This window comes from Alligator mississippiensis, chromosome 8, assembly GCF_030867095.1.
Source record: "Alligator mississippiensis isolate rAllMis1 chromosome 8, rAllMis1, whole genome shotgun sequence".
In the NCBI taxonomy this organism is placed as follows: domain Eukaryota; kingdom Metazoa; phylum Chordata; order Crocodylia; family Alligatoridae; genus Alligator; species Alligator mississippiensis.
Genome location: NC_081831.1, coordinates 48,339,877 through 48,367,185, shown reverse-complemented (window position 1 = coordinate 48,367,185; position 27,309 = coordinate 48,339,877).

The window sequence follows — 27,309 nt, the reverse complement described above, 5'->3', positions numbered from 1 at the left end:
ACTCAGGAGTGCCTATTCAGATGAGTGCAGGGTTGACACAGTATTGTCATCATCATCATCATCATCATCATCATCATCAGCAGCAGCAGCAGCAGCAGCAGCGGCAGCAGCAGCAGCTGCAAGTGGCCTGGCTGGTGGAATAATTTGGAACAGTGTTTTCAAACCTCTCAGGAAAAACACATTGGGTGGAACACCAGGTAGAGACCCCACCAGGGAAAATCATATGGGAGGATTGGTGGCAGATCCCCCAAAAGTTCCAAGAAGCACTTTGAAATGGAGGTTGCCCAGATGCTAGTGGATGGGGTGGTGAGAGAATCTAGAAGTGCATGATGAAACCCCACTGTTATGGTCCAGAAAAAAGGAAGGGTGGCTTTGCATTGGTTTTAGAAAATTTAACAGAAATTAAAGGCAGAGCGTGCTTTGATACCTACCCCATGCCTTGGGTTGAGAACCTGGTGGATTGTATGGGGGTGGGTGGCATGGTTTACCTTCACCCTAGACATGGCTGAGGATTACTGGTGAATACCCCTAGAGGCAAACACTCAAAAGAACACCATGTTTGCCACACCATGGGCACTTCATGAGTTTGTCTGGATGCTGTTTGGCCTGCATAGAGTGAATGTGACATTCCAGCACCTGATGTATAATGTTTTGATGCCTCACTGGGGATATGCCAATTAGGGCTGTGCGAGGCTTTGGAAAGAGCTTCGGATCTGGAGAAGCTTCAAACACTTTGGGGTCCAAAGCAGCATGTCTGGGTCGAAGTGCTGGCCTTGCTAGGCTTCCCGAAGTGGTTCAGAGCTTTTGAAACACTTTGGAGCCACCTCAGAAATCCAGCCATAGGGTATAATGGGGAAACAATAAAATATCTATAACTTTGTTGATTTTTGTCCAATTTGGAAAACATTTTCAGGGTTGGTAGAATCTGCAGAGAGCATGGAGTATGCCAAGTCTAAAGAAGATTGGTAAAGGGGTTTGGAGGAAACTGCACCCCAAATTCTTGAAAGCAAAGCTCATGTCATGTCTAGGAATGACAACATATTTGGGTAAAAACTGAAGGGGTAGTAGCCCATTCTGAGGCCACAAAGCCTGCCAAGTTTCAATAATATCGGTGCAGAGGTTTTGGGAGAACTGCACCCCAAATTCTTGAAAGCAAAACTCCTGTCACTTCTATGTGTTACATCACAGAGAGGACAAAATTGCACGGGTGGTAGTTCTTGCTAAGGCCACAAAGTCTTCCAAGTTTCAAGAAGATCAGTGCAGGGGTTGGGAGGGAATTGTACCTCAAGCTGTGGACAGGCAAAACTTGTGCCATGGATGACACTGTGTGTGAAGGCGCAACGGGTTGACAGGTGCAGAGATGGCCTCTGCTACGGCCACAAAGCTCACCAGCTGTCAAGGAGATTGGTACAGGGGGGTTCTGGGTCCCTGCACCCCTAGCTGCTGACAGGCAAAACTTGTGATATGGCTGCTTGTGGGACTGACTGTCTCTGTCTTGGGGCATGGGAGACACTACTACAGTCCTGGCTGCTAAGCTATTGTGTTAACAGTTACCAATCAATCATGATTCATATAATCATAGAATCATAGAAGTAGGGTCAGAAGGGACCTTGTAGATCTTCTAGTTTGACCCCCTGCCTGGGCAGGAGGGAAACTGGGCTCAAGTGACCCCAGCCAGGTAGGCATCGATCCGTGTTACGTCTCAGCTCTGTGTTCTTGGGCAAACCTGGCACAGGATGCAGTCTGTCTGACTCACAAAGAATTTCCCCCCCTCCCTGCCCTTCTCTACATAAATTACACTGATTAAGATGCAGTGAGAGACACACCTAAGGCCCTCCAGATAAGGGTGACAAGAGTGAAACAACTTCCCTAGACCTCATTTGCATCCAAGATGAAACCCGATGACCATTCATTTACATGAGAGATGGAGAACAGAAAGCCTGAAGCAGAGACTGCAGTGAATTCTGGGACCAGAGAAGCAGGAGAGCACTGCATGATGGGGAATCTGTGCTCCAAATGTTAATCAACCCATGTTCACACACACCCAGCTCAGCATTTATGAGACCAGTTCTAATCTGGATTAACAAAGGATTTCCCCCCTTCCCCTCCAGACACACACACACCTCTAAGTTTAATAGGCATCTCGGGCCGTACATTCCCCGGTCTCACTATGGGAGGCCTATTTAAACTTGATTGACTAAAGCTCAGTTGCTGGGTCAGGGAATGCTAAGGCAAGAGACCGAGTCAGAGGGGGTATGGGCAACATTTGAACAATGGTTAAGGGTTCATCACAGCATCCAGCCCATTGGAGCCCTAATCACAGGTGTTGTCATGATTTTCCCAAGACGACTGGTGGAAGTCATCTCCACAAAAGATTATGAACACCCCAATAATTGCCTTAAGTCTGTTAAAAGACTATAGTAAGATCTGGAAAAGTCATGCTAAACTGAGGCTTGTTCACAACAAGTAAAAATCTAAAATCCTGATGCTGCAAGCTATCTATTGTTTCTAAAGAAACCATGAGATATCCCATCAGTATATCCATAGGAATTTCAAGCTGGCTCCCAAGTATCTGGTAACTCCCTAACATTATGTGTTTCCTGATTATCAATCAGTTTGTTGAGATGTTCCAAACCAGATAATCCCTTCCCAATAGAAAAGACAATGATTTAAACTACTGAGGATGCTTCGAAGCAGATGAACTGAAGATATAAAAATCTGTAAAAGGCAGCAGCAAGGTGTGCTTCAAGAAGAAAACTCCTGTGCTGACACCATCCCCTGTTGTTCTTGGGACGCTGGAAGAACAGATTGTCTCTCTCTTCAAGGATTGTGCTATGGACTGTGCCTGTCAGCTTTGCAGCCTGAGTACCTTGGGCTGGTGAGATCCCCACACTCTCTCTCTTTTCTCTCTAGGCATAAATTTCTGAACCTGAACTGTATTAGTTAAGCTTGAGCTAAGTTTCCCCAAATACTTAGTGAAACCAGGGTAGTCTTGTAATTGTTTGTGTTTGTTTGTTTGTTTGTTTTCTTTTGCATGTCTATTACTACTAGTACTATTATGCATTTCATATGCTTAGCAATAAATAACTTTTATAGTCAAACTGGTAGTCACTGGGTATATTTTTCCTTCTCTGATTCTCTTTCCTCCCGTGCTCTGCAGCAACACTTCTTTTACCTAAGCTAAAGATCCCTGTGAAACCCAAAAATACTGTGGGGGTCTGCTCATCAAGAGGCCAAAGATTGGGACGTGTTCAGTTTGAAACACATAAGGGGATCAGCTTGTACAGGCTGATTGACCCAGTTTGACCCAGACGTGCTGGGTCAGACCCAGACGTGAACTGAATGCTGGCCCATGAGGGTGTCAGCTGGACACCCAGCCAGATTCAGAGGGATTCTGTTCACCTATGTGCTTGTGTCTGACTGCAGTTTATTGTTGCTCTGATGAACTGATTCTTGGCATATGAGGGTGTCAGCCCAGCCGGGTCAGGCGTGTCACGTTAATCTGTGTGTGATTGTGTGTATGACTGATTTGGGGACTGGAGGAACCCAGCCCCATTGAAACTGAGTCCTGCAAGATAGCCCCATTGGGGGGTGAGAACTTGCAGAAGGGAGATATACAGCTCCATATAGAAACACAAGTAACACAAGCAGCACATTGACAGAATTACCAAGACCCTAAAAACGTATCCCTAATAAATGAGCACACCCCAAAGTAATGGGCAAATCTGGTAACAGACGCTTCTTAAAGACCCCCAGGGTAGTAGCCAGCACCACTTCCCTTGGAAGTTGGTTCCAGATCCTAGCCACCCTGACTGTAAAGTAGTTCCGATGGATGTCTAATCTGAACCTACTTTCCAACAACTTGTGGCTGTTATTCCTTGTTATCCCGGGGGGGGGGGGGCGCTAGGGGAAACAAAGTCTCCCCCAAACCCTTCTGGTCCCCCCTAGTGAGTTTATAGACGGTCACAAGGTCCCCCCTCAGCCTTCTTTTATGAAGGCTGAACAGATTCAGGGCCCGTAGCCTCTCATTGTAGGGTCTGCCCTACCATTCCCGGATCATGCAGGTGGCCCTCCTCTGGACCCTCTCAATGTTGTCCACATCCCTCTTAAAGTGGGGTGCCCAGAACTGGATACACTACTCCAGCTGTGGCCTGACCAGTGTCGCATAGAGGGGGAGGATCACCTCCTTGGCCCTACTTGAGATGCACCTGTGGATGCATGATAGGGTCCGGTTAACCCTGCTGACCGTGACCTCACATTGTCGGCCCATGTTCATCTTGGAGTCAATGATGACCCTTTCTGCCTCCATGCTCTCAAGAAGGCAGTTTCCCATCTTATAAGTGTGTTGACAGTTACTACTGCCCAAGAGCAGCACCCTGCACTTGTCTGTATTGAAACGCATCCTGTTTTTATTAGCCCACCCTTGCAACTTCACTCAGGTACCAGCTCAATACACAGGACCTAGCTAATGTAGCCAGTTAATTTCCATCAATTAGCACCTACAAAACCAGGCTAAGGAGAGGAAAGAGTCAATACAGACAAGCAACTGCTCCAAGACAGACACAGTCAGTTCCACAAGCACCCATGGCATGAGTTTTGTCTGTCAGCAGCTAGGGGTGCAGGGCCCCAGAACCCCTGCACCTAGCTCCTTGGCAGCTGGCAGACATCATGGCCTCAACAGATTTCCCTGCAGCTTTCACCCTGCTGCACCTTAACACACACACTGTCACCCATGTCATGAGTTTTGCTTGTCCTCAGCACGAGGTGTAGTTCCCTCCAAATCCCTGCACCAATCTTCTTGAAACTTGGCAGGCTCTGTGGTATCACCAGGATCCACCATACCTGCATTTTTTACCCCCCTCCCCCTGTAGTGTAACACACAGCCGTGACATGAGTTTGGATTGCAAGAATTTGATTTCATAGACATTTGGGCTGGACGGATCATCAAGTCCAGCTGCCTGCCCCAGGGGCAGGAAGTCAGCAGGGATCATAGGATCCCAGCAAGATAAGCATCCAAACGTACCTTGAAGGCATTCAAAGTGGGTGCTTGAACTGCCCCTGGTATCAGTCTATTCCAAACCTTCTCCAAGCTTCTCCACATCCTTTTTGAATTGTGGATCCCAAACCTGGATGCAGTACTCCAGCTGCGGCCTCACCAAGGCCAAGTACAATGGGAGAATGACATCCCGGGATTTGCCTGAAAAGCATCCATGGATGCAAACCAGTCTTTTGCTCACTTTACTAGCCACAGCATCATATTGAAGGCTCACGTTAATCTTGTGGTGTGACCCCCAAGTCCCTTTCATCTGTGGTGCTAGCCAGCATAGCACTGCTGCAGGTTTTTTCTCCCGACGTGGAGAACCTTGCATTTTTCGGTGTTGATCACCATCAGGTTCTCATCCCCTCATTTCATGATCCTGTCAAGATCTGCCTGGATCACCCACATGTCCTCAGGTGCGGATGCTTTACCCCAGAGTTTGGAGTCATCAGCAAACTTGGCCAGTCTGCTTCTGATACCACTGTCCACATCACTGATGAACATTTTAAATAGTATAGGCCCTGGGACAGAGCCTTGAGGGACCCCACTGGTGACCATACACCAAGACGATTGGCTCCCATCAACCACCACCCTCTGGGTCCTACCACAAAACCAATTCCCCAGCCAGCAGATTGTGGTGAGGTTGAGGCCGCAGTTAGCCAGTTTAGCCAAGAGGTGATCATGGGATACCATATCGAAGGCTTTTTTTAAGTCAAGATATACAATGTCAATCTCTTCCCCCTTTTCCAGGTGATAGGTCACCTGGTCATAAAAGGAAATGAGATTGGTCAAGCAAGACCTACCCACAACAAACCCATGCTGTGTATCCCTGAGGATATTGCCTTCAGCTAGTCTGTTAAGGATGGCCTCTTTGATAATGTTTTCCAAGACCTTCCCCAGGATAGAGGTCAGGCTGATGGGCCTATAGTTTGCCAGATCTACTTTCCTCCCTTTTTTGAGTATAGGCATGACATTGGCCCTCTTCCGATCTTTGGGCACTTCACTAGAGTGCTAAGAACTCTCAAAGATCCATGCCAGGGGCTGAGCTATGATGCTTGCCAACTCCTTGAGTACCCTTAGGTGTAACACATCAGGCCTAGCTGACTTGAAGGTATCCAGCCTGTCAAGGTGTTCCTTCACAAGGTCAGCTTCAATGGAGGGAAAGGAATCTCCCTCACCCGGGCCTCCCTGTCCCACAGTGGGCAGGGGCATCCCATGGGACTGGTGAAAAACTGATGCAAAGTACCCATTTAGCAAATTCACTTTTTTCCTGGGCATTGGTTGTCAGTTGCCCCATCTGGTTTAGCAGAGGTCCAATGTTGCCCTTGCTTTTCCTCCAGCTCCCCACATATCTAAAAAAAAGACTTTTTATTGTCCTTGATATTTGTAGCTAGCTGGAGTTCCATTGCAGCCTTGGCTGTCCTGGTTTGTTCTCTGCAGGTCTGGACCAGAGCAGAGTATTCCTCTTTGGTGGTGGTTCCAGTCCTCCATCCTTTGTAGGTCTTCCTTTTAAGACACAGGAAGTCCACCAGTTCCCTGGAGAACCAAGGGGGCTGCTGTGCCCTTTTGCTACCTTTCCTCCAAGACAGGATGGACTTTGCTTGTGCATCCAGGATTGCTCCCTTGAGGAGCAACCACTCATCCTGAACTCCCCTCTCCCTTGGGTTGTGGCCCTTTAGGGCCTCTCTGACAAGCCTCCTTAGCTTGTCAAAGTTAGCTTTCCTTAAGTTGAGGACTTCTGTATTACTGAATGACTTGCCAACTTTACAGCAGATGGTGAAGGTGATCAGCTCATGGTCACTGTCCTCTTGGGGGCTCTTACCTTGCCTATATTTTGTTCCAGGGCTGACGATGGGGTGGGATCCCTTCATTGCCTTGGCCTGCTGGCTTTGCAAGGGTTGCTCTGTGGGCCAGCAGTGGCAGTAGTGCCCCCATCCCCTGGCAGGCTTACTTTAAATCCCAGTGGAGCAGGTCAGCCAGTCTGGCTGAGAATAACCTCCTCCCCATCAGGGAGAGGTGAAGGCCATCCCTTCCCAGCAGCTTGCTGCCTCTCTCTCCAAAAAGCGGACTATGATCATGGATGCCAAAGCCTTCCTGATGACAACAGCACTGCAGTTTTCAGTTGACTATCTGGATTCTCCTCTCCCTCCTCAGCCCATAGCCAGAGACTGGGAGGATCGAACAAAACACCACCTGCACCCCCAGACCCTTAAGCCCCGCACCCAAATCCCTGTAGTGCTTCATGACCTGGCTCGGAGTGCTCCAAGCTGTGTCATTGGTGCCCACAGGATGAGGAGTGGTTAGTGGGCTGGAGGAGTTTAGGGATCTTCTCTGCAATGCCTCAGATTCTGGCTCCCAGGAAGCAGCAAACTTCCCAAGCTAAGGGGTCGGTGTGGCAGATTACCCCCTTAGTCCCCCTCAGGATGGAGTCTCCCACAACAAACACTTTCCGTTTTGTCTTGGGGAGAGTGGGGCTGGCAGCTACAGTATTGTCTGTGTTGCCTGTGGGAGCTGGAAACTCAGCAGTCTCTGCTGGGGCTGTAAGAGGTTTGTACCTGTTGCTGAGCTCCAGCAGAGCAGGGGCCTTGGTGCGGCAGGCCTTAGGGCACTTTGCCACTTTGGTCCAAGCCTTGGGCTGGACAGTAAGGGAGGTCCCCTAGTCCTCCCTTGTCCTGGAGGGAGACTGTGGTCTACCCTCCGACTCCTGGGGGAGAAGAGCCTGGCAGTAGGAGTCTATTTTCTGCTCACAGTCCCTGATGGCACGCAGTTTCTAGACTGTGGCCTGGAGCTCCTCCAGCTGGTGCACCAGAGACCCCAGTAGGGAGCAGACCGTACAAGGGGAGGTGTCCATGCTCCCAGCCCCCAGAGCCCAAAAAAGCAACAGGCAGCCCCTGCAGCCAGGAGCCAGAGGGTCCATCTGTGTGGAGCCCGGAACCATGGGCTCCGTCTGGATAGTGATCTCCGAGGTGCTGGGGGGGGGGCGCAGTAGGGGGTACAGTTCCACCCAATCTCCTCCACCAATCTTATTGAAGCTTGACAAATGTCATGTTCTCAGCAGAGGCTACCATCCCTGCAAGTTTCATCCAAATCGGACAACAAACAACAAAGTTATAGATATTTCACTGATTCCCCTATTATACCCTATGACTGGATCTCTGAGGTGGCTCCGAAGTTTTGGAGCCACTTCAGCTGGATCGAAGTGGAAGCCCGGTCTGAGCTCTGGATTGGATCACTGCCATCTGAAGTGGCTGGATCCGAAGTCAGATCGGATCGCTGCTGACTCACACAGGTCTAATGCCAATGCATATAATCGATAATGTGGTAGTGTAGGTCAGAGTCTGGATCAGTGGACCTTTGGCCAATCCCCTGTAGCTAGAGTAAAAGGGGTCAGGGGTCCAGAAGCACATCCAACCCAACATGCCCAATAAAGCTTCTCCCTTCCCACACCGACCGCAGTCACCATCATGGGTCACGATATGCTTAACAGAAGAGATTTTATGTTTGAGAAATAACCTACCAGATAACCAAAATTCCATGCTGAATTTGTAAAAGATTTCCTTCCACTTCTTGAAAAATGGACTGCCACTTAATCACTCGCCAGTTAAAAATCACTAAAAATTTGAGGTATTCAAACTGTCCTCAATGTACAACACTTCAAGCCAGACTTGTTTTGAGGAAGTTCCCTTGCTAGGAAAGAGAAACCAGAACATGTCAAGCAATGCAGCCATTTTAAATTTAAAATATTGGTTTAATGAGAGCACTTAACATTTCACAAAGGTTTCAAGGTTGAAGTATTTTTATACCAAGGATTAGGTAAAACATGCAACTTATCAGTTGCTAAAACAACAGAAGTGATTATAGCGAATAGGAGACTATAATTTCAAATTGTCTATTGTATGATATGGTAATCATCTACAGAAACTAGAAATTTTTTTGTATATTTACCAAACTTGAGGCGAATATCTATTATCAGGGAAAAGGAGAGAGCACTACAAGATGCTTAATATATTGTACCGTAACACATTTTAACATTCTTTATTAAATCAATAATGTTTAAAATGTGCAAATAGTATCATAACACCATCTTTAGTTTACTGTCCATGCTCTTATTTAACTTTCATATCCTATAAATTAACCTTTACATGTATGTCTTGAGTGAATGCTGTAAATAAGTAACTCAAATGGTGGGGAGCACTGACAATATTTTTTAAGCATTTTATGTTGTAGCCATTATAGTGGCATTTCACATGATGTAATGCAAGGTCACATGCACACTCTGTCAAACACAGACCTGAATATGCACCACCTAGGAAAAGAGAAATGCAGCAACATTTTCAAATAGTTTACATCTGATCTGAATTCTGTGCTATTTAACTGAAAACAGGACTGAAAAATCTCTCTAGAGAATATAAGACTGTGATTCAGCTAACTGACATCTGGATGCTCCCCATAAATACAGCTGAAAGAACATTTTCCTGGCAGTTACAAACCTGACTAGTAAAGTAAGCAGTTTGAGTATTATAGCTTCAGGTGGCTCATTACAGCTTTATTGACAACCCAAATAATTTTCCCTAAATTTCAGAATCTGTTGTTACACAAACTCTTGACAGAGCACAGAGGCTACTTTCATGTCCAATTTGAGTTTTTATTTTTGTCTAATGAGAGGTTATACGTGGAACACCAGTCAGTATACAACAAATCACAATGAACACAGGATGTAATAGGGTTTCAATGAAAAACACATACCTGTCTTCATTTTAAAATATACCTTCTTTAGCAAAGGATCTAAAATGCATTTCCTCATACAATTCAGTAGCCAGCCCATATCAAAATAAGTACTAGCAAATCTTAGAACTTTAACATACATATGAAGGTCAAGAAACAGACAGCAGCCAAAGGAGTAGAAAATTCAAACCACTACAGAAGAGCACATTACTGGAACCATTCAGTATCTATGTTTATCTATCTATGTTTGTTCAAGCTCACCTGACAATGTGGTATTTGAACAATTTTGAACTGAAGATGTTCTGTTCAAATGTAGTTGTGGAAAGAAGGGAAATATTAGTCTTGTATCAGCCTCTTGCCCTTCGTCAAAAATCACCTGAACAAACTCACAGGTAATAGTTTAGAGAATAGAAAGAAGATCATCCAAGTCCCTACTATGGGACTAATTGGAAAAATACAGAAAAAGCAATCAGGGTCAAAGGAACCAATGTTTTTACAACTATATTTAATGGAAAATGAACAAATGAAGCAATCATGTGTGTGTAATGTCTGCTATTTTGCTTTTCTAGAGCTCTATTTTTCGGAGTATATTCAAAAGAAGCAGTGTGTACATTTTCATTTTCTTGTTTAAATGCAACATCAACAGATAAGTGAAATTCAACCTTCTCATTAAAAGCCAATTTTAAGAACCATACATTGCTGAATTTATTACAAGTAAAGAATGCACATTCCATCACAGTAATATCAAATTGTCATAAGATTAAGAGATACATTCCGAAATATTTATGTAATAATGTACTGCCTCAATGTAATAAGATGCTGAGTTTTAAAATGAGAAAAAAAATTGATTTGCAATATTATCCAAATCAGTCCAATTTGTTTAAATCCATTTAGTTACATTTAAGAGCTCTTTCCTGCTGGCATCAGCTGCTTTCCTTACCTCTAGGAAATTATATTACTATGGTATTAAGAAAAGGGTGTATGATCCAAATCATAATGGCAAACAAACTTATTAGAGATTTCTATAAATATGTGTTTTAAGTAAAAGGATCCTGAAATTGATTAGTTTAAGCCTTAATTATTGGGCAGATATAGTCCTTATAATTTGGAAATGTGTCAAATACCATAGATCTCTAAATTACTCAGTGCTTCCACAATCTTTCACCTATATTTATTTAAATTAATATGATTCATTCAATAGTTTAACTAGATAGCACAGTCCAGGCAAATATTCCAACAATTGCTTATTGGTTATTCCAGGATCAACCTCTCATTTCTTTGAGACCTCAAATGGTCTTGGTTTCATCTTGGACCACAAAAGGAAAATATATCTATCTATCTATCTATCTATCTATCTAGATATAGATATATATAGATATCTATATCTATAGATAGATAGATATAGATATATATATATAGTTGTATATATTGTACAATATATTGTACATTATCTCTATCTCCATCTCTCTTCCTCTTAAAAGTGTTGAAGGACAGAACATTTCTCCCTCCCCCCCACCCCCCTTCAGTGCTATGTGGAAATTGGCAGCAAGTATATTTTAGGGATATCTACATGGCATAATACAGTGCTGTAAAGATACTGACATTAGCTTGAATATCAGAAGCATTTAGCTGTGTTAGAAGCAGGGTATTACCATGGCCTGCTCATTATACCAATGAGGATCAGGAAGCCCACAAGTGAGAGACTGTGCCCATAAGAAATAAAAAAGACCAGAGCAGGAGAGTGGAGAGTTTAGTCCTGGGTATGACCTGAAACTGCCACCCTCCTAGGTGTGGTTAGTGTACTAGAGCTACCTGTAGCAGGGTAGGCTCTGCAAAATGCTGCGTAATAACCACCCTGGGGAATAGGCAGAGACAAATATAGACTGCCTTAAAACCCCAGCTCCCACCTCCATGTGGGTTATCATTCATTAACAAAAGGCTAGGGGGAGCATACTCCAACAGACAAAACCTTGGTGCAAGCAAAAAACAACAAAAAAAAAAAGAATGAAAAGGAAAGAGATGTGTGTCATGGAACACTCGCCACTTTGAGAGGAGAGCACTGCTGTAAAAGCTGCCTCTGCAAAGTGCCAGGGGGGGAAATTTTTAAATGAGTGCCAGCCTGACTACAGGCCAAGTAAAGCCAGCCACAGTGTATGAGCTAACAGTAAATTAACGGAGAGAGGTAAGCCCCTCCCTTTTTTTCCTTGTGTTTTACAGGATGGAACCATCACTGAAGCATCATGAAGTTTACTAAGTACAGAAAAAAATCAAGCTTGACTGTGTTATGTGTAGTAATTGTATTTTATTGTGTCTGTAAAATGCTATTGCTATAAGTAATTATGATATCAACTATACTGAACTATAAAATGTAAAGCAAAACTTCTTAATAAGCTATGAAATACCTAAAGAGTGGCTACAAAAAATGGTTCATCATGCAAAGCATCACCTCCATGACCTTGCAGAATTCATCCATGCCAAAAATCAAGAAGGCTGACTGGATTGTTTGTTTTATTGTCATCCTTTGTTCCTCCCCCCCCCCCACCCTGTTTTTGTTTTGTTTGTGTTAACATTAATGTATTTTAGCTTGCATAGTAAAAATAGTAATGTAATGTAGTTTTATTAATTCCCCAAATTTGTGCAGAGATTAGGACCACAAAGTAAAATGATAGAATCCTAAGGAAGACCAGGGCCTTCCTGAACATATGCACGCCAAATGGATATTGCTAAGCACTCTTATACTAGCCATGCTTCATTGTAGCAGTCTCTTCCTGTGCATATGTTGTCTGTGCTGACAGCAAACCAAGGAAAAACTCATTCAGCTGCATGTTCATACTGACATCAAAGTGGAAAATGCTCCACTGGTAGCCTCAGCCCATTTCTTAGCTTGGTATAAAAATGATAATTAAACTGCCTAAGTGCTCCCTTATCAGCAAAATCAATAATAGGCAAACAGCCAGTCCCTTGCCCGAGCAACACAAAAGCACGGCCTACCTTGCCAGGCCCAAGGGGTGTGTTGTGCGGGAAAGAAGATGGCCTCAAGGAAGTGGGCTGGGCCTTCCTTTTGCTGCCTATAGTAATTCTGTGAGGGAGTAGTAGGGTAGTGGAGAATAAAATAAGATAAATGTGCTGAGGGTTGCAGATGCACAGGAAGAGGTGAACAAAAGTAATAGGAATGTGCTGAACGTGCTATAGATAAAGACCCCTAGCAACTGCTTAGCAATGATGAGGGGCACCAGTGGTCAAAGTATGGGGGTGGGGGGGGGGGCGAATAATATTCCATATAGGGGATGTCATAGTATGTAAAGTAAGTTAACAGTAAACAGGGGTGGGATCATAGAATGGGAAGGAAAAAGGCAGGAGAAGGGAGGAAACAAGGCTGGGTATATGCTAATCAAGCTTAATAAAAGACTGTTAAAAAAGATACTCTGGGTCACTCTGGTTTTGAGTGTCCCAAGCGCCCTTACCAACAACCTGAGAATGAATCATCCTGATAGACAGAAAAACTAGCAAGTATTGCAAAAGACCAGGTTGGCTTATCAGGGAACTCTTCAGTGAACTAAAACAAAGAGGAAGCTTGCAAGAAGTGGAAACTTGGAAAAACGACTAGGAAGGACATAAGTGTATTGCTCAGGCATGCAGGGATGAAATAAGGAAGGCCAAAGTGGAATTGGAATTGCAGTTAGCAAGGGACATGAAGGGTATTAAGAAGTGTTTCAGAAGTATGTTAGCAACAAGAGGTGTAGCAAACCCCCCAGATTTTCTTTTTTTTTTCTTTTAAAATGCATTCCCTCCCCTTCCCCTACCATTTCTGAATTTGTCTCTCCTTCTCTATTCCCTATAGATAAATATAAGTAAGCTAAGATGTAGGATAAGCTTTAATATTTTATTTTAGGTAATAAGTTTTATTTCTCTCCCTTCTGCAAATAAGTGCCCTGCTATTTTGAGATAGATATCCACTGTTTTATAAGTGATAATTATTATGTTTGTATTGATTTTTTACTGCTTTTATATTGCGTGATTACTGTTTTAGGCCTATATATGTAAGTTAGCATAAGTCATGTCAAGTTTCCATCTTGTAATGCAAAGCCTCCATCTTATCCCCGTTACCGGTTATGTAATCTATGACTCATACTACCCCTCCTATGTAAATTGGTTCCTGAATGAATGGGGATGAATGAGGGTACTTGAGAAACAATGGCAGTAGATCTAAAAATAGCTCTCTCTGAGTGCCTGAACCATCAACAACAGGAGACCAATTAAAAGGTCTGAATTGATTTGAAGCTCTTCAAATCAATTCATAAAATATTTGGAGAGCTTCAGAGATTCAGGCAATCCCCACTCACTGCCACAAAGAGCTGGACCTGGACTCTGTGCTGTTAAGTAGGGGGTAGGGAAAGGGGATGTGGAGGAGGGGTGAGGGGTCCATGGGGGGACCCCTGCCAGGCCCCATCCCCTGTCTGCTTCCGCAACCCCTCTGAATGCCCCCTGATCCCTGCCCACCGCCTCAGTCCCTCCCCCCCATGGCTGCCCCACTCAGCTCCCAGCTCTTAAAAAAAAAAAAAGAAAGCCCCAATTCACTGACTGCTACAGCAGCCATTGGGGCTTCTGGGAGCCCATGACACAGCCCCTGTATGGAGTGCAGGGCACTGCAGATTGTCCTGCTGCCTGGCACGAGCTGGTGACCAGGGGCTCTTTTCTTTTTTTTTTCTTCAAAGAGCTGGGAGCTGGGGCCAGGCAGGGGAGCCATTGATGTGGGTGGGAGAGCAGGCAGGGGATGGGGCTGATTCAGAGATTTGGCCAATTCAGTGGTGGATGAATCTCCAAATCAGATTGAGCCAAATCAATTCAGGATTGTCTCCCAAATCAGCTGAATCTGAATCCAAGGTGAATACTAGCCTCTTTGCACTGTCCTAATGGCTGGTCTAACTAAAAATGACTACCAAAGAAACCTTTGTTCTCACACAAAATCCTTTCCCACTTTGGTAAGACTTCTGATTAGAATTAATTGTTATGGTAATCACTTGAGGTGGACATGTATTTACCTACAGATGTAAAGCTCCATATGTCATTGCCAATACATTAGTCACCCAATACACCTTCCTGCTATTTTGATACCAAATATTGTAAAAATTAGCTCATAATCTTTGTCCTATTAAATAAAGAGAGAAGGATGTAGTGATTATCAGGTTTCATAATCAAAAGCATACATGAATGAGAAGAACTGAAGAACATACTAATTATGGGGCACTAGACAATCTCTGCAGACTCTTTGAGTCTCCAGGGGTGGTTCCAAGAATGAGTGCAGTGGTGTAGACACACCCTCTTTTTAGTCAGCAATCCCATAGGAGAAGCAGCTATGGACTTATTTTTAAGTACCCAGGTTTGTTAAGAATTCTCCCCTTTCCTTTCTCTCTTTACTCAGCAGCATGCTCTTTCCCTTTACTGGCTTGCCCAGATGCAGACATGGGAGAAAAGGTGGTGCCTGCTCTACCTGGGCTCTGTGGCAAGCTTGGATTAGCTGGGGAAAGAGACAGTGGCAGGCAGGTTCATCCTCCCTGCCCAGTGCACCTAGGCATTCCCTGTCAGCCTAGGAGCAGACACAGGGAAAGGGAACTCTTCTGCTGACACTGTCACTTCTGCTGTCTCTGGCTGATCTTGGGTCCATATGTAGCCTGTCTGCAGAGGAATATAAATGGATTTGGAGCCTCCCCACCCCCATTTAAGTTAGCTAGGAACAGCCAAGACAGCAGCATTATCTGGAAGAGGATGGCCAGGGAAGGAGAGGGGAACTGAAGCTGTGCATAGAGGGGGAAGAAGCAAGGGAGAAAGGAACACAGGGGGCATCTACACATGCAATTAATGCTATTTGGACTTACTGCACAGTCAGTTATCCCTGGGAATGCACCCTGTATGGAGTAAATTTAAGCATAATAGGATTAAGTGGATTCAGGGCTATTTCTGCCCTGCTATGACCTCCTCCAGCAGCCAGGGGAGTTGGCTGCAGCTGCCTGGGTACCAGAGATTTCTGGGAGGAGAAAGGAACAGCCTGATAGGGATTTCCAAGGAGGAACAGGGAAGGAGACAGGCAGACACAGCCTGACAGACATCTCCAAGTGGAGAGGATAGGCAGGCCCAGCCTGGCAGAGGGTGCTGCTCTGGAAGTCTGTGGTGAGTGCACAATGGATGCTCCCCAGCCCCCCCAGCAGTGCACAAGGCACCATGTCTGCTGGACAGTTTCCATTCAATAAGCTTTATTTCACTGCAACACAATACACTCCCTCCTGTCCTCCTTCCCCAACCCCCCACCTCAAACCCCAACACCCACCACCAATAAAACACTCTCTTCCCCGTGCTATTATATTCAGCAGTGTGGTTGGTGTATTGTCAGGGTGGGGGGACAGAGAACAGTGGGCTGGCAACACCTATGGCATGGAGCCTGGTGAGAAGCACCTGGCACCCTGGCCTCTGATGGCACCATTGTGGGTGTGGACACCTCAGTGAAGCTGGTGGCTCAGGGGCTCAGCCAAGCATGAGGGTGGGTGCTGGCCAGACTACTTGCCCTCCACCTCCATGGTGCCAGGCCCAGCAGGGGCCATCCCCTGCTCAGGGACCATATGGCAGGCAGGGGACCAAGGGGCCCAGGTGTTGGGGGACCTGCCTCAGGAGCAGAAGCAGGCTGCTTGGACGCTGAGCAGTGGATGGATGCCAGGCAAGAGGCAGCTGCTAGGGCTTGTGGCTGGGCAGTGGGTGGCTGCCAGGTGGCTGGTGGGGATGGGGCCAGGCAGCAGGCAACACAAAGAAAGCTGCCAGGGTCAGGATGCTGTCAAGCATCCAGCAATCCTCCTACATGGCCTTGACTGCCCAAGATAGCACGGAGGAGTCTTGGGCAGCCATCATCCTCTTGAGGACGGAAATGTTCCTCTCCTCAACCTCCAGGACCTGTGCATGGTGTGCCCACTCCTCCTGGTCCCTCTCCTGCTTATGTATCTCCTTCTGGTGCTCACATGCCTCTCTCTGGCACTTGCATGTTTCTGCTGCCTTATGCCAGGCCTGTAAGTTGGCCAGCCACTCCTCTGTGATTGTGACCAGACAGTCCAGCAGGAGAGTGCAGTCTTGTGTTCTCCGTTGGTAGAAGTAGGACATTCAGATGGCACCAGCCATTGGGATTACCATTCCTGATGCCACACCCTTGATGACTGCTGGTGCCTCTCACTTGTGCACAGCTGCTGAACCTGCAAAGCAAGGATGGACAGGCTCCTTGTGAGAGAGTGCAACATTTCAGAGGTAACATGCACTATACCAAGGGGCTGTGTACCACCTGGCCTCATACACCCACAGGTAGCCAGGGAGCATGGCAAGTTGGCTGAGCAGCCTCTGCCATAGGCAGCCAGCAACCTAGCTTTCTGTCCCTACTCCCTCCATGGGGCCAGGCAGCCTGCTTGGCACTTACACAAGCAGCCTTTCTTTCTGACCCCCTTCCTAGGGTGGACCAGGCCTGGCTCCTTGCAGCAGCTGCTAGGGCTTCTCTGAGCCAACTCCCCCCACCTTCTCCTCCTGCAGGCCAGGCAGTTAGTTCCTATGGGGCCAGGCCAATGCCAGCTAGGGTTGGGGGGTGAGGGGTTTCTGCCCAGCTGGGACACAGAGCTGGTGATGTCCCTGCATTCCCCCTGGTGAGCCTCACCAGAGGTGGGGCAGGGAAGCCCTCCCCCCCCCCCCACACACACACACCTTGCTAGAGAGAGGCTGCCTTGATACACCCACCATGTAGTCTGTGCCCCAAAGGTACTCCTGCTGAGCATCCTTTGGGCAAGCCATGATAAGCTGTTTGAGCCTGAGAGATGCCCAACTTACTATGCACTGCTACTAATGATCACCATGGTGCCCTGGGCACAGCTGGGAACCTAGCATTGGGCCCTAAGCTTTGATGGTGTCCAAGGCAAGCCTGTGTTTCCCCACAATGTACAGCACCTGGAGGGGTACTTCTGCCTATACCATGAGTCCCTGACCCCCTGTGGCTAAGGAGGAGATAGCTGCAGCCACTGATGAGCTTCTCTGCATGTGACAGGCCCCTGGCTGCCTAGCTAGGAGGGCAGTGCCTGCTCAGTAAATTTCTGCACTGTCTCCCATTTCCCTGAGTGCTGTGAAGGAAACTCTGAGAGACAGATTTCCTACCCAGGCAGGGTGAGGAGGGGTGGAGAGGATGAGGAATGTCACTTTAAATGGCAGCTCGTTTGCTGAATTTTATAGATTTCAGAGACATTAGAGCTGGAAGGGACCTCGGAAGATCATCAAGTCCAGCCCCCCACCTGAAGGGCAGGAAGTCAGCTGGGGTCATAGGATCCCAGCAAGATAAGCATCCAATTTACTCTTGAAGGTGTTCAATGTAGGTGCTTGAACCACCTCCAATGGCAGGCTATTCCAGACCTTGGGGGCTCAGACAGTAAAGAAATTCTTCCTTACGTCCAGCCTGAAATGTTTTTGCAGTAGTTTATAACCGTTCAACCTCGTCATCCCTTGGGGTGCTCTGGTGAACAAACGTTCCCCCAGATACTGATGGTCTCCCCTGATAAAACTTATAGGTGGCCATCAGATCACCCCTAAGCCTGTGCTTTTCCAGGATAAAGAGCCTCATAGATCTCAGCCTGTCGTTATAAGGTCTGTTTTCCTGACCTCTGATCATGGATGTGGCTCTTCTCTGGACTCTCTCAAGCTTCTCCACATAATTTTTGAATTGTGGGGCCCAAAACTAGATGCAGTACTCCAGCTGCGGCCTCACCAACGCTGAGTACAAGAGGAGAATGACGTCCTGGGATTTGCTTGAGAAGCGTCTATGGATGCAAGCCAGCATTTTGGTTGCTTTACTAGCTGCAGCATGGCATCGCAGGCTCATGTTCATCTTGTGGTCAATGATGACCCCCAAGTCTCTTTCTTCCATAGTACTAGCCAGTGTAGCACTGCTGAGCCTATAAGGATGCTGCAGGTTTTTCCTTCCAAGGGGAAGAACCTTGCATTTTTCAGTGTTAAACACCATCAGGTTCTCGTCCGCTCATTTGCTGAGCCTGTCCAAGTGAGCCTGGATTGCCCTCCTGTCTTCAGGTGTGGATGCTTTGCCCCAAAGTTTGTTGTCATCAGCGAACTTGGCCTGTCCACTTCTGACTCCAATGTCCACATCATTAATGAAGATGTTTAACAATATGGGTCCAAGGACAGAGCCTTGAGGCAGCCCACTGGTCCCATGGAACCATGAAGATTGACTTCCATCAATTACCACCCTCTGTGTCTGACCATGGAGCCAATTTCCCAGCCAATGAATCGTAGTGGACCCAAGGCCACAATTGGCCAGGTTCACCAAGAGGTGATCATGGGATACCAGTTAGAAGGCTGTTTTGAAGACAAGATATATGCCATCAATCTCTTCTCCCTTGTCCAGGTGATGGGTCACCTGGACAAGGGAGGAGAACTCTCTGGACAAGGGAGTTCCCCCATTCCCCGGTGGGCTTACTTTGAAGCCCGGTGGACCAGGTCAGCCAGTTTGGCTGAGAAGAGCCTCCTCCCCAGGGGAGAGAGGTGGAGGCCATCTCTCCCCAGCAGCTCACTGCCTCTCTCACCAAAGAGCGGACTGTGGTCATGGAAGCCAAAGTCATCCCAATGACACCAGCGCCTCAGTCTTTGGTTGACTACCTGGATCCTCCTCTCTCTCCTCAGCCCTTACCCTGAAACTGGGAGGATCAAAGAGAACACCACCTGTGCCCCCAGACCTTTTAGCCTCACTCCCTAATCCCTGTAGCACCTCATGACCTGGCTGGAGGTGCTCCGAGCTGCATCATTGGTGCCCACATGAATAAGGAGCATGGGATAGTGGTCTGTGGCCTGGTGGAGCTTAGGTATCTTCTCTACAATGTCTCAGATACAGGCCCCCAGGAAGCAGCAGACTTCCCAGGCTAAGGGGACAGGGCGGCAATTACCCCCTCAGTCCCCCTCAGTGAGTCTCCCACAACAAACACTTTGCGTTTTGTCATGGGGAGAGCGGGTGTGGTAGCTGCAGTTGGGCCTGCATTGCCTGCGGGAGCTGGCAAATCAGCAGGCTATTCTGGGCTTGAAGAGGTTCATACCTGCTGCTAAGCTCCGGCAGGTCAGGGGCCTTGGTGCGGTGGGCCTTTGGGGCCTTGACCACTTTGGTCCATACCCCTGACTAGACAGAATGGGAGGTCCCGGAGTTCCAGGGTTTTAAATAAAGCATCTCTGCCACCATTTTGAAGTTCAGGGATACTGATACATGAAATGCTCTGGGGGCTTTAATTAGAGGGGCTCTTGGAGGCAGTCTAATTAACGCCCCCCCCCCCCAACACATAAAAATGCCCTGTATTTTCAAGTACTAGAAAAATGCACATTAGACTAATCTAATGTGCATTAGCCTAGGACATGGTTTTTCAGTAATGCTTTAATGTACATTAGATTAGTCTAACAGGGCATGTGTAGATGAAACAGGAGCCCCAAATTGAAGTGGTGGGTTTTAAAAAATACCACTGCAATTTAGGCCTGATGAAACCCCCATGTTGTGCACACACCCCACTTACTTACCTGTCTCTCTGGCAGGGAAGGAAGGGCAAGCTGCCGGTAGGCAGAGTGGTCCCTGGGCTTCAGTGAGGCAAGGAGGGTTGGTGCTTCCCTCTGCAGCAGTGTCAGGCCCCCCCAGGTGGCAGCCACCCACAGGCATCCAGATCGGGTGGTCCCAGGGGCACCACAGACACAGAGGGAAGCATTGGGCTCCCATGCAGCTCAGACAGGGTCCGGAGGGAGGGGGGGGAGGGGAATAGATCAGGCTCACTGCTTTTCTTGCGTGGAGACTGTCTGCCTTCCTGGGAAGCTTCCAGGCTGCCTACAGGACTTCTGGCAGAACCCCTGAGCTGCATGGAGCCCGGTACTTCACGCCACAGCTGTAGGGGCAGCAAACTAAAACTTGAAGGAGTTTATAGTTTGCAGCAGCCCAAGTCATTTAAGGTGCACTATGCTGCCAAATTTACTGCAGCAGCTGGAATTAATAAGCAATACACCACCGAGGTGTGCAAATACTGACACCATTAAAATGGTGAAAAAGCATTTAGCCCCCTTTAAAGTGCCATGCACACATGCCTCATTTCATCTACACACGGTGCACATTAAAGCATCTTGTATAGACATGGCCACTGTTACCTAATTGAGGCACTTAAGAACAGAAAAGCTGCTATTCCTGTGGCACTGTTTGTCCACTCCCATTGGGGCAGTGAACAGGAGGATGGGACGCAAGGGGCACCCTGGGATTGTGGGTGGTATCCCTGTAACACTGTCATTGGTCCCACACCCCCTTTACAAAATCCTGGATCTACCCATGTCTCCATCTAAACAACTAATGAGGTGCTACCTATCTCAGGAACCATCTCTCAGTTCCCAGCCTCTTCACTCTCCCTAGTTAGGGAGCATCTTTAAATTATAAATTCTGTCACTAAAAAGGGTAATTCAGACTATCAAAATGTCATATGAAAAAGAGATAGTCAGGAGACCATGATTTCCAAATCATATTTTAAATAATCCTTTATTCTTCTGTAGCAAAACCCCCAGTTCTTCTTTTCTTTTTTTTTAATTAATTTTAAAATGCATTACCTCCCCTTCCCCAAACATTTCTGACTTTTTATCTCCCTCTCTATTCCCTATACATAAAGTATAAGTGAGCTCAGACTTAGGATAAGCTTTAAACATTTTTATTTTGGTAGCAAGTTTTTGATCTTGGATATCCACTCTTTTTATATTTTATTATTTTTAGGTTTGTATTGATTGTTACTGATGTATATTGTATTATTATCATTTTCATATTGATTTTTATTGTTTCATATGTATATTGTATGGCTTAGGCTTGTGTTTGTAAATGAACCAAAGTCATGTTGAATTTCCATTTTATATGTCAAGCCTCCATCTTGTGTCCTCTGTTTGGGCATCCCATGTTGCAACTGTATGAGTCATGTATCCCTCCCATGTAAATTGGTTCCCGGATAAATGAGTGATTGGGAACGATTGAAATACAATGGTAGCAGGCCTCTACTGAATGACCTGTAATGACCAGGCCATCACCTCTCATTGATTCATCCAGGAACCACGGACCTCACCCAGGAACAGAGACAAGAATCCAGCATTTGAAAGATAAAAGACCCTGAAGAACCAGCAACTCTACCATTGTACCCCACCATTACAGACATCCGAAACTGCACATACCTGCATGGAGCACACATGCTCAGTACATCAGGGGCTGACCTTTGCCTGGGCATGCCTCCTGTCACTAGCGTCACACACGGTCTGCCCCTATAAAAAGGGTCAGTGAAGACAAACCCAGTGGGACGCCCTCTCCATATGGACAAGCACCATGCCACACCATCTATCCACCCAGAGGTCCTGCTGGCGACCCTTCTCTGGACAACACCTACTGGACAAGGACTCCTTCCAGCCTGGATAGGTAGATATTACCTGCACACCTCCTCCTACAATTTGGACTCTTTCTCTGTCTCTCTCTCCTCCTGGACTTCAGTGGACTTCAGCCCCTGCACCAAGCCTCTCTAACCCCTCCTGTCATTGTGTGTGTGTGTGTGCATGTGTGTGCGCGCGCACACACACACACAAGGGAACCAATAAGACATTGTGTCACCATCTCCCCTGTTCAATAAAACTAATGTCATTTGCAACCCAAAGTTGGGTCATGTTTTACTGAATCCCAATCCCTTCCTTATCTTAAATTCTAGCCTCATTCTCACTTTCACTCTCACTCACTTCCAGCCCCCAACCCTCTCTACTAGTTTCCCGATCTCCTCTTAATTCCTACTGCCTTTTCCCTGTGACTTTCTGCTGCCTTTCTCTGCTTTGCCGCTACCCCTACTGCCTTTCAGTCTCTCCTGCCACTTTTCCTGTGATTTTCTGCTGTCCATCTCTCTGTTTTCAGGCTTCACCTGCACCTTCTGTAGTCCTCCCCCCTCCCCCATTGCATCTCTCAGCTCCTTGTGGCTGTCCTGCAGTTTTCTCCAGCAGCTGGAACCTTTTTTCAGCTCCCAGCACCTACTGCCACTCCATACAAATTATCCAGTTGTCTCAGAGCCATCCTCTGGCTCCCCATATCCAGAGCTCCTCTTTAACTCCCACAATTTCCCTTAGTCCCAATTTCCCTCTCCAGCACCTACCTTTTCAGCTCCCCTGTAGCTCTGGCTCCAGTCCCAGACTCTGTGCTGGCATCGCTTTCCTGTTTTGCATGCTTTGGGCATCGTCTTTTAATCAATTAAGATCAATTAACCTAAAGTAACCCCTGAGCCTCAGTTCTTCAGCCCAGGCCCCTCTAGTCTACCGGTTCTAATCCTGGTCCTGGTAACTTTCATTCCCTACACTTCTACTTTCTTACCTTAACCTTTCCCCAGGTATTCCAAGTACACCAAGCACATACATACCTACACATCACAACATCCAACTTAGAAACTCACCTGTGTGTATGTGTAGGTGGGTGGTAGGTGTGTGAATTAGTGAATATACATATATATACACACAGATATATAGATATCATTGTGTGTGTTTGGTATATGAATTAGTAATCCACGTATGTGTATTGGATGTGCAGGTGTTGGTAACTGGTAAATGATTCTGTCTAAATTTGATATGTGTAGCATGTATGGGCTTAAACTGGTGATAGGCATGCATGAACTTAGACTAGTTATTTTGACCGTGTGTGTATCTGAGTTTCTAGTGTGAGTGAGTGTGTATCTATGGCATTGTGTGCATGATATACAAATTAGTTATCTGTGTCTAACTTTTGGGGTGTATAGTTATGTGCTTGAATTGGTGATAGGTATGCATGTGCTTAGGCTGGTTAGAATGTGCCTTAGCTGGTAGTGTGAGCGTGTATGCCTAGTAGGGGTGTATGCATCTAGTAAGTGTATGTGTGCTTAATTGATTTTTATGTGTGCATTTGCAATTGTACACCACACCCTCCTGTCTAACAGTGCAGAGATCCTCAGCGTTGGTCTGAACCCTCAGGGCAACACTTCAATATACCAATACAATTACAGTTCATGGTAAAAATGACAGTTGCTAAAGTGATCTTCTTTACTTCTCTCCCCTTCTTATGAACATCAAAAATGTTACATATGTTTCAAAATACACTGGAAAGAGACCCAAAGAAGTTCTAAAAGGGCTCTGCAACACTTTCACAGAAAAACTTAAATGTTCTCAGTAAGCCCCAAGATACCATAGGTAATATTTTAAAGGTTATCTTTTCTCAGAACTTCTGTTAGTTAACAATTCTAGAGATCGTATTGATTCCTTGAGGTCTTGTATAAAAAGATTCTCAGTAAAATAATGCTTTTGTATTTTCTCATATTTTAGGACATAAGATTTACTCCCATAAAAAAACAGTATGTGCCCTTTGGGGCCAACATAATTTTATTATGTACTTGTTATTTAAATGAGTGTGGTGTCTCCATATGGCATGTGGTTGCTGGATATATGATGTATGCTCAAGGGGCCATGAAGATTTTAAAACACATATGTTAACAAACAATGCTGAGTTGGCAGATTAGTGTTGCGTGCCTCTGTTGTGGTAGACTATTTTTTTAGACATAAAAATAGCAACAACTTTGTCTACAGGAAATATTCAATGGATAAAAAGCATCCAGGGACTGAAAGGATTTTTTTTTTTTTATTTTGGTAAAAGTCATGACTTGGGGGGGGGGGGGGGGGCACCATGGCAGTGAGTGGGGACTGCCCGCAGCTGCCTCCTGCACTGTCAGCAGCGGCAAGTGGGGACTGCCCACAGCCACCATCTGTACTGTCAGCAGCAGTGAGTGGAAAGCAGGGACCACCTGCCGCCACATTGGCAGTGAGGGTAGGGCAACGACTGCCCACAGAAGTTGGTGGCAGCTTCAGTGGTGGCCAATCTCGGGGGGAGGGGTCACATGCCCCTCAGTGCCCCCCTACGCATTGCCTATAATTGTTCCATACTTGTACATCGGGGCAATCTTGCACTATTCTTATTAGCATATGATTACTCCAAGTAACAGAATGCAATGATGAATAGTACAGGAATTTTAATTTTCTAAGCACCAATAAAAACAAGATTAAAACTACATTGTATAAATAGAACTGTAAGTAATGGTTAAATTTACATCTAAAACTTATCAGTATTAACACTTCTCATTTATTATGATAATATGTTGATTCATGTCAGGTAAAGACTAATCAAATGTCCATGACTTGTACTTGTCATGTGCATATTTTCCTAGAATAATGGGGTGGTTTCTCAGCAAACAACATCCAAGATTTACAGACCTACAATGAGGCTCATAACAAGTGAGAAAAAGAATAACAAGAGATGGACACATCTGACTTGAAAGAGCCCAGCTACTTCACAAAATAAAATCTTATTGTGAGTAATGAATTCTCTGCATAGTACCCTTTTATTCACTGGGGAAATAGTTTAGACTTCCTCCAACTAGCTAGAGAACAGTGTTTGCTGTCCTGAACCCTAGTCTCAGACTTTGTTAGTTTTCAGAAACTCAGAGCAGCTTTTCTGTGGTTGAGACAAGTGTTCTTGCTTTATCCCATATTGTGAAAGCAATGTCATAAGCTCTCTTCAAAATCTTCTGCTATGCTTTAAGGTTTGTATTACATAAGCATACAGGGTGGGAAGAGAATGCATTGAATATTCTAGCAATCTTTTCTCCAACAAGAAAGACCTGGATATTGGAGAGGATACCTTGGTCTAACATTTGAATGTTAGAGCCTGGCTTATACACCTTTAAGAGAGTATGACCAGCTATTTGGGTATTCTCAGAGCCACAAAACCATGTGGTCATTTCCAGAAAGTGTGAAAGCGCATGCTCTTTTTTGGAGGAGAAGACAGATTTTTCAGCATGGTCCCATATACCCAATGCTTTAATGACCCTTTGCAGCATCTCTGTAGTCCCTCTTTCCCATGTCCGTTCTTCTCAGACAACCAGAGCTAGCCTAATTGGATATTTTAAATCTTGGGTGTTTTAATAACATTAACAATGTTATTTTTAATACTATATAATTGAACAATGGCCAAAACTATACACATTGATACACAAACCTCTCTCTCTCTCTTTATCGCCAGGTATAGTTGCATTTAGGGAGGCAAATAAGCAAAATTTGGACCTACCCACTGGGATATTCTGAACCTAAAGAAGTATCCATAATCCATTAACATCCAATGGGAAATGGGTAACTATCTTTTTTACCTGAATAAATGACCCTTCGAGATGACACCCCTCCCCCCCATTAGATTCTATACATGGAAAAAGATAGAAAATTTGTTATTGGATGGTCATATTAAAATTCATACCTTTTGCTGCTGCTGCAGCAGAGAAAGCAGTTGCAGGGGGAGAACATGGTAGAGCAAAAGGTGGCTTAATCCCTGCCCCCTGCACCCCCAACTGTCTTCATCCATGCCTGCAACCCTCAGCCCTTGCCACTTGCCCCCCGCCAGTGCCTGTCCCGGCCCGCATTGCCACTTGCCCCCCTCCCATTGCCATTTACCTTCAGTTCCAGCTCCAGTTCTTGCCTAGCTCTGCCCCAGGACACAAAGCACATGTTGTTGCCACTGCCTCTGTTGCTCCCTGGCCAGGAAGTGGTTACAGTCACCATATGAACCATGTCCTAGGCCATAGTGGAGCATAAGTAAGAGCTAAAGCCACAACTGAGACTAAGTGATGGGAGGCGGGGGAAGAGAAAGAGCATGGCATAGGTTGCTCAGGGGGCAGAGGCTGCAGAGAAGATGAGAGAGGTAGGTGGGGTGGCAGCTGCAGCTCTAAAATTCTGACCCCTGGGTTGGGGCAAGAACTACAACAGCTGACTGACCCTTCCCTTTCCATCCCCTACCACCCCTCCCTGCCTTGCACTCGAGTCCAAAAATAGAAACAAACTAAAAAAAGCACACACAGACCCTTCATATTGGATCCAAGTAAATAAAGTAATCCCTTATGGCTGGTCTAGGAATGCAAACTATATTTCTTACATACATGTTCACTAAATATGCAATATAGTCTTGTTGTTCTTAATCCTATAAATGTAAGTCCTTCCCATCCCTAGATTAGATGCTCCTTTCTGACATACAGCATCCACACTACTGTCAATTTCAGTGAGCCTAAGCCAAGCTGTAGAAACACATCCAAGCAGAAGACCGCAAAGCCTGTTGCTGAGTTATCATAAAATGATTTTTTGCAGATTGGGGAGACTGACAGAAGTTATATTTATCATGTGAACAAGATAGGAGGGGGGAGAAGGCAAGGGATGGAGCTTCGGTCTGGGATTTGCCCATCCTGCACTTGGTTGGGTGGGCAGGGGATTGGATCCTCCCTGAGAGCTGAGCAAACTCCTCAAGTGCAGGCTGGGCAAACCCCAAACCATAGATTTCATAGATAGATTTAATAGATTTCTAGGGTCAGAAGGGATCTTGTAGATCACTGAGTCTGACCCCTTGCTCTAGGCAGGAAAGAGCTCTAGAGTTAAATAACCCCAGC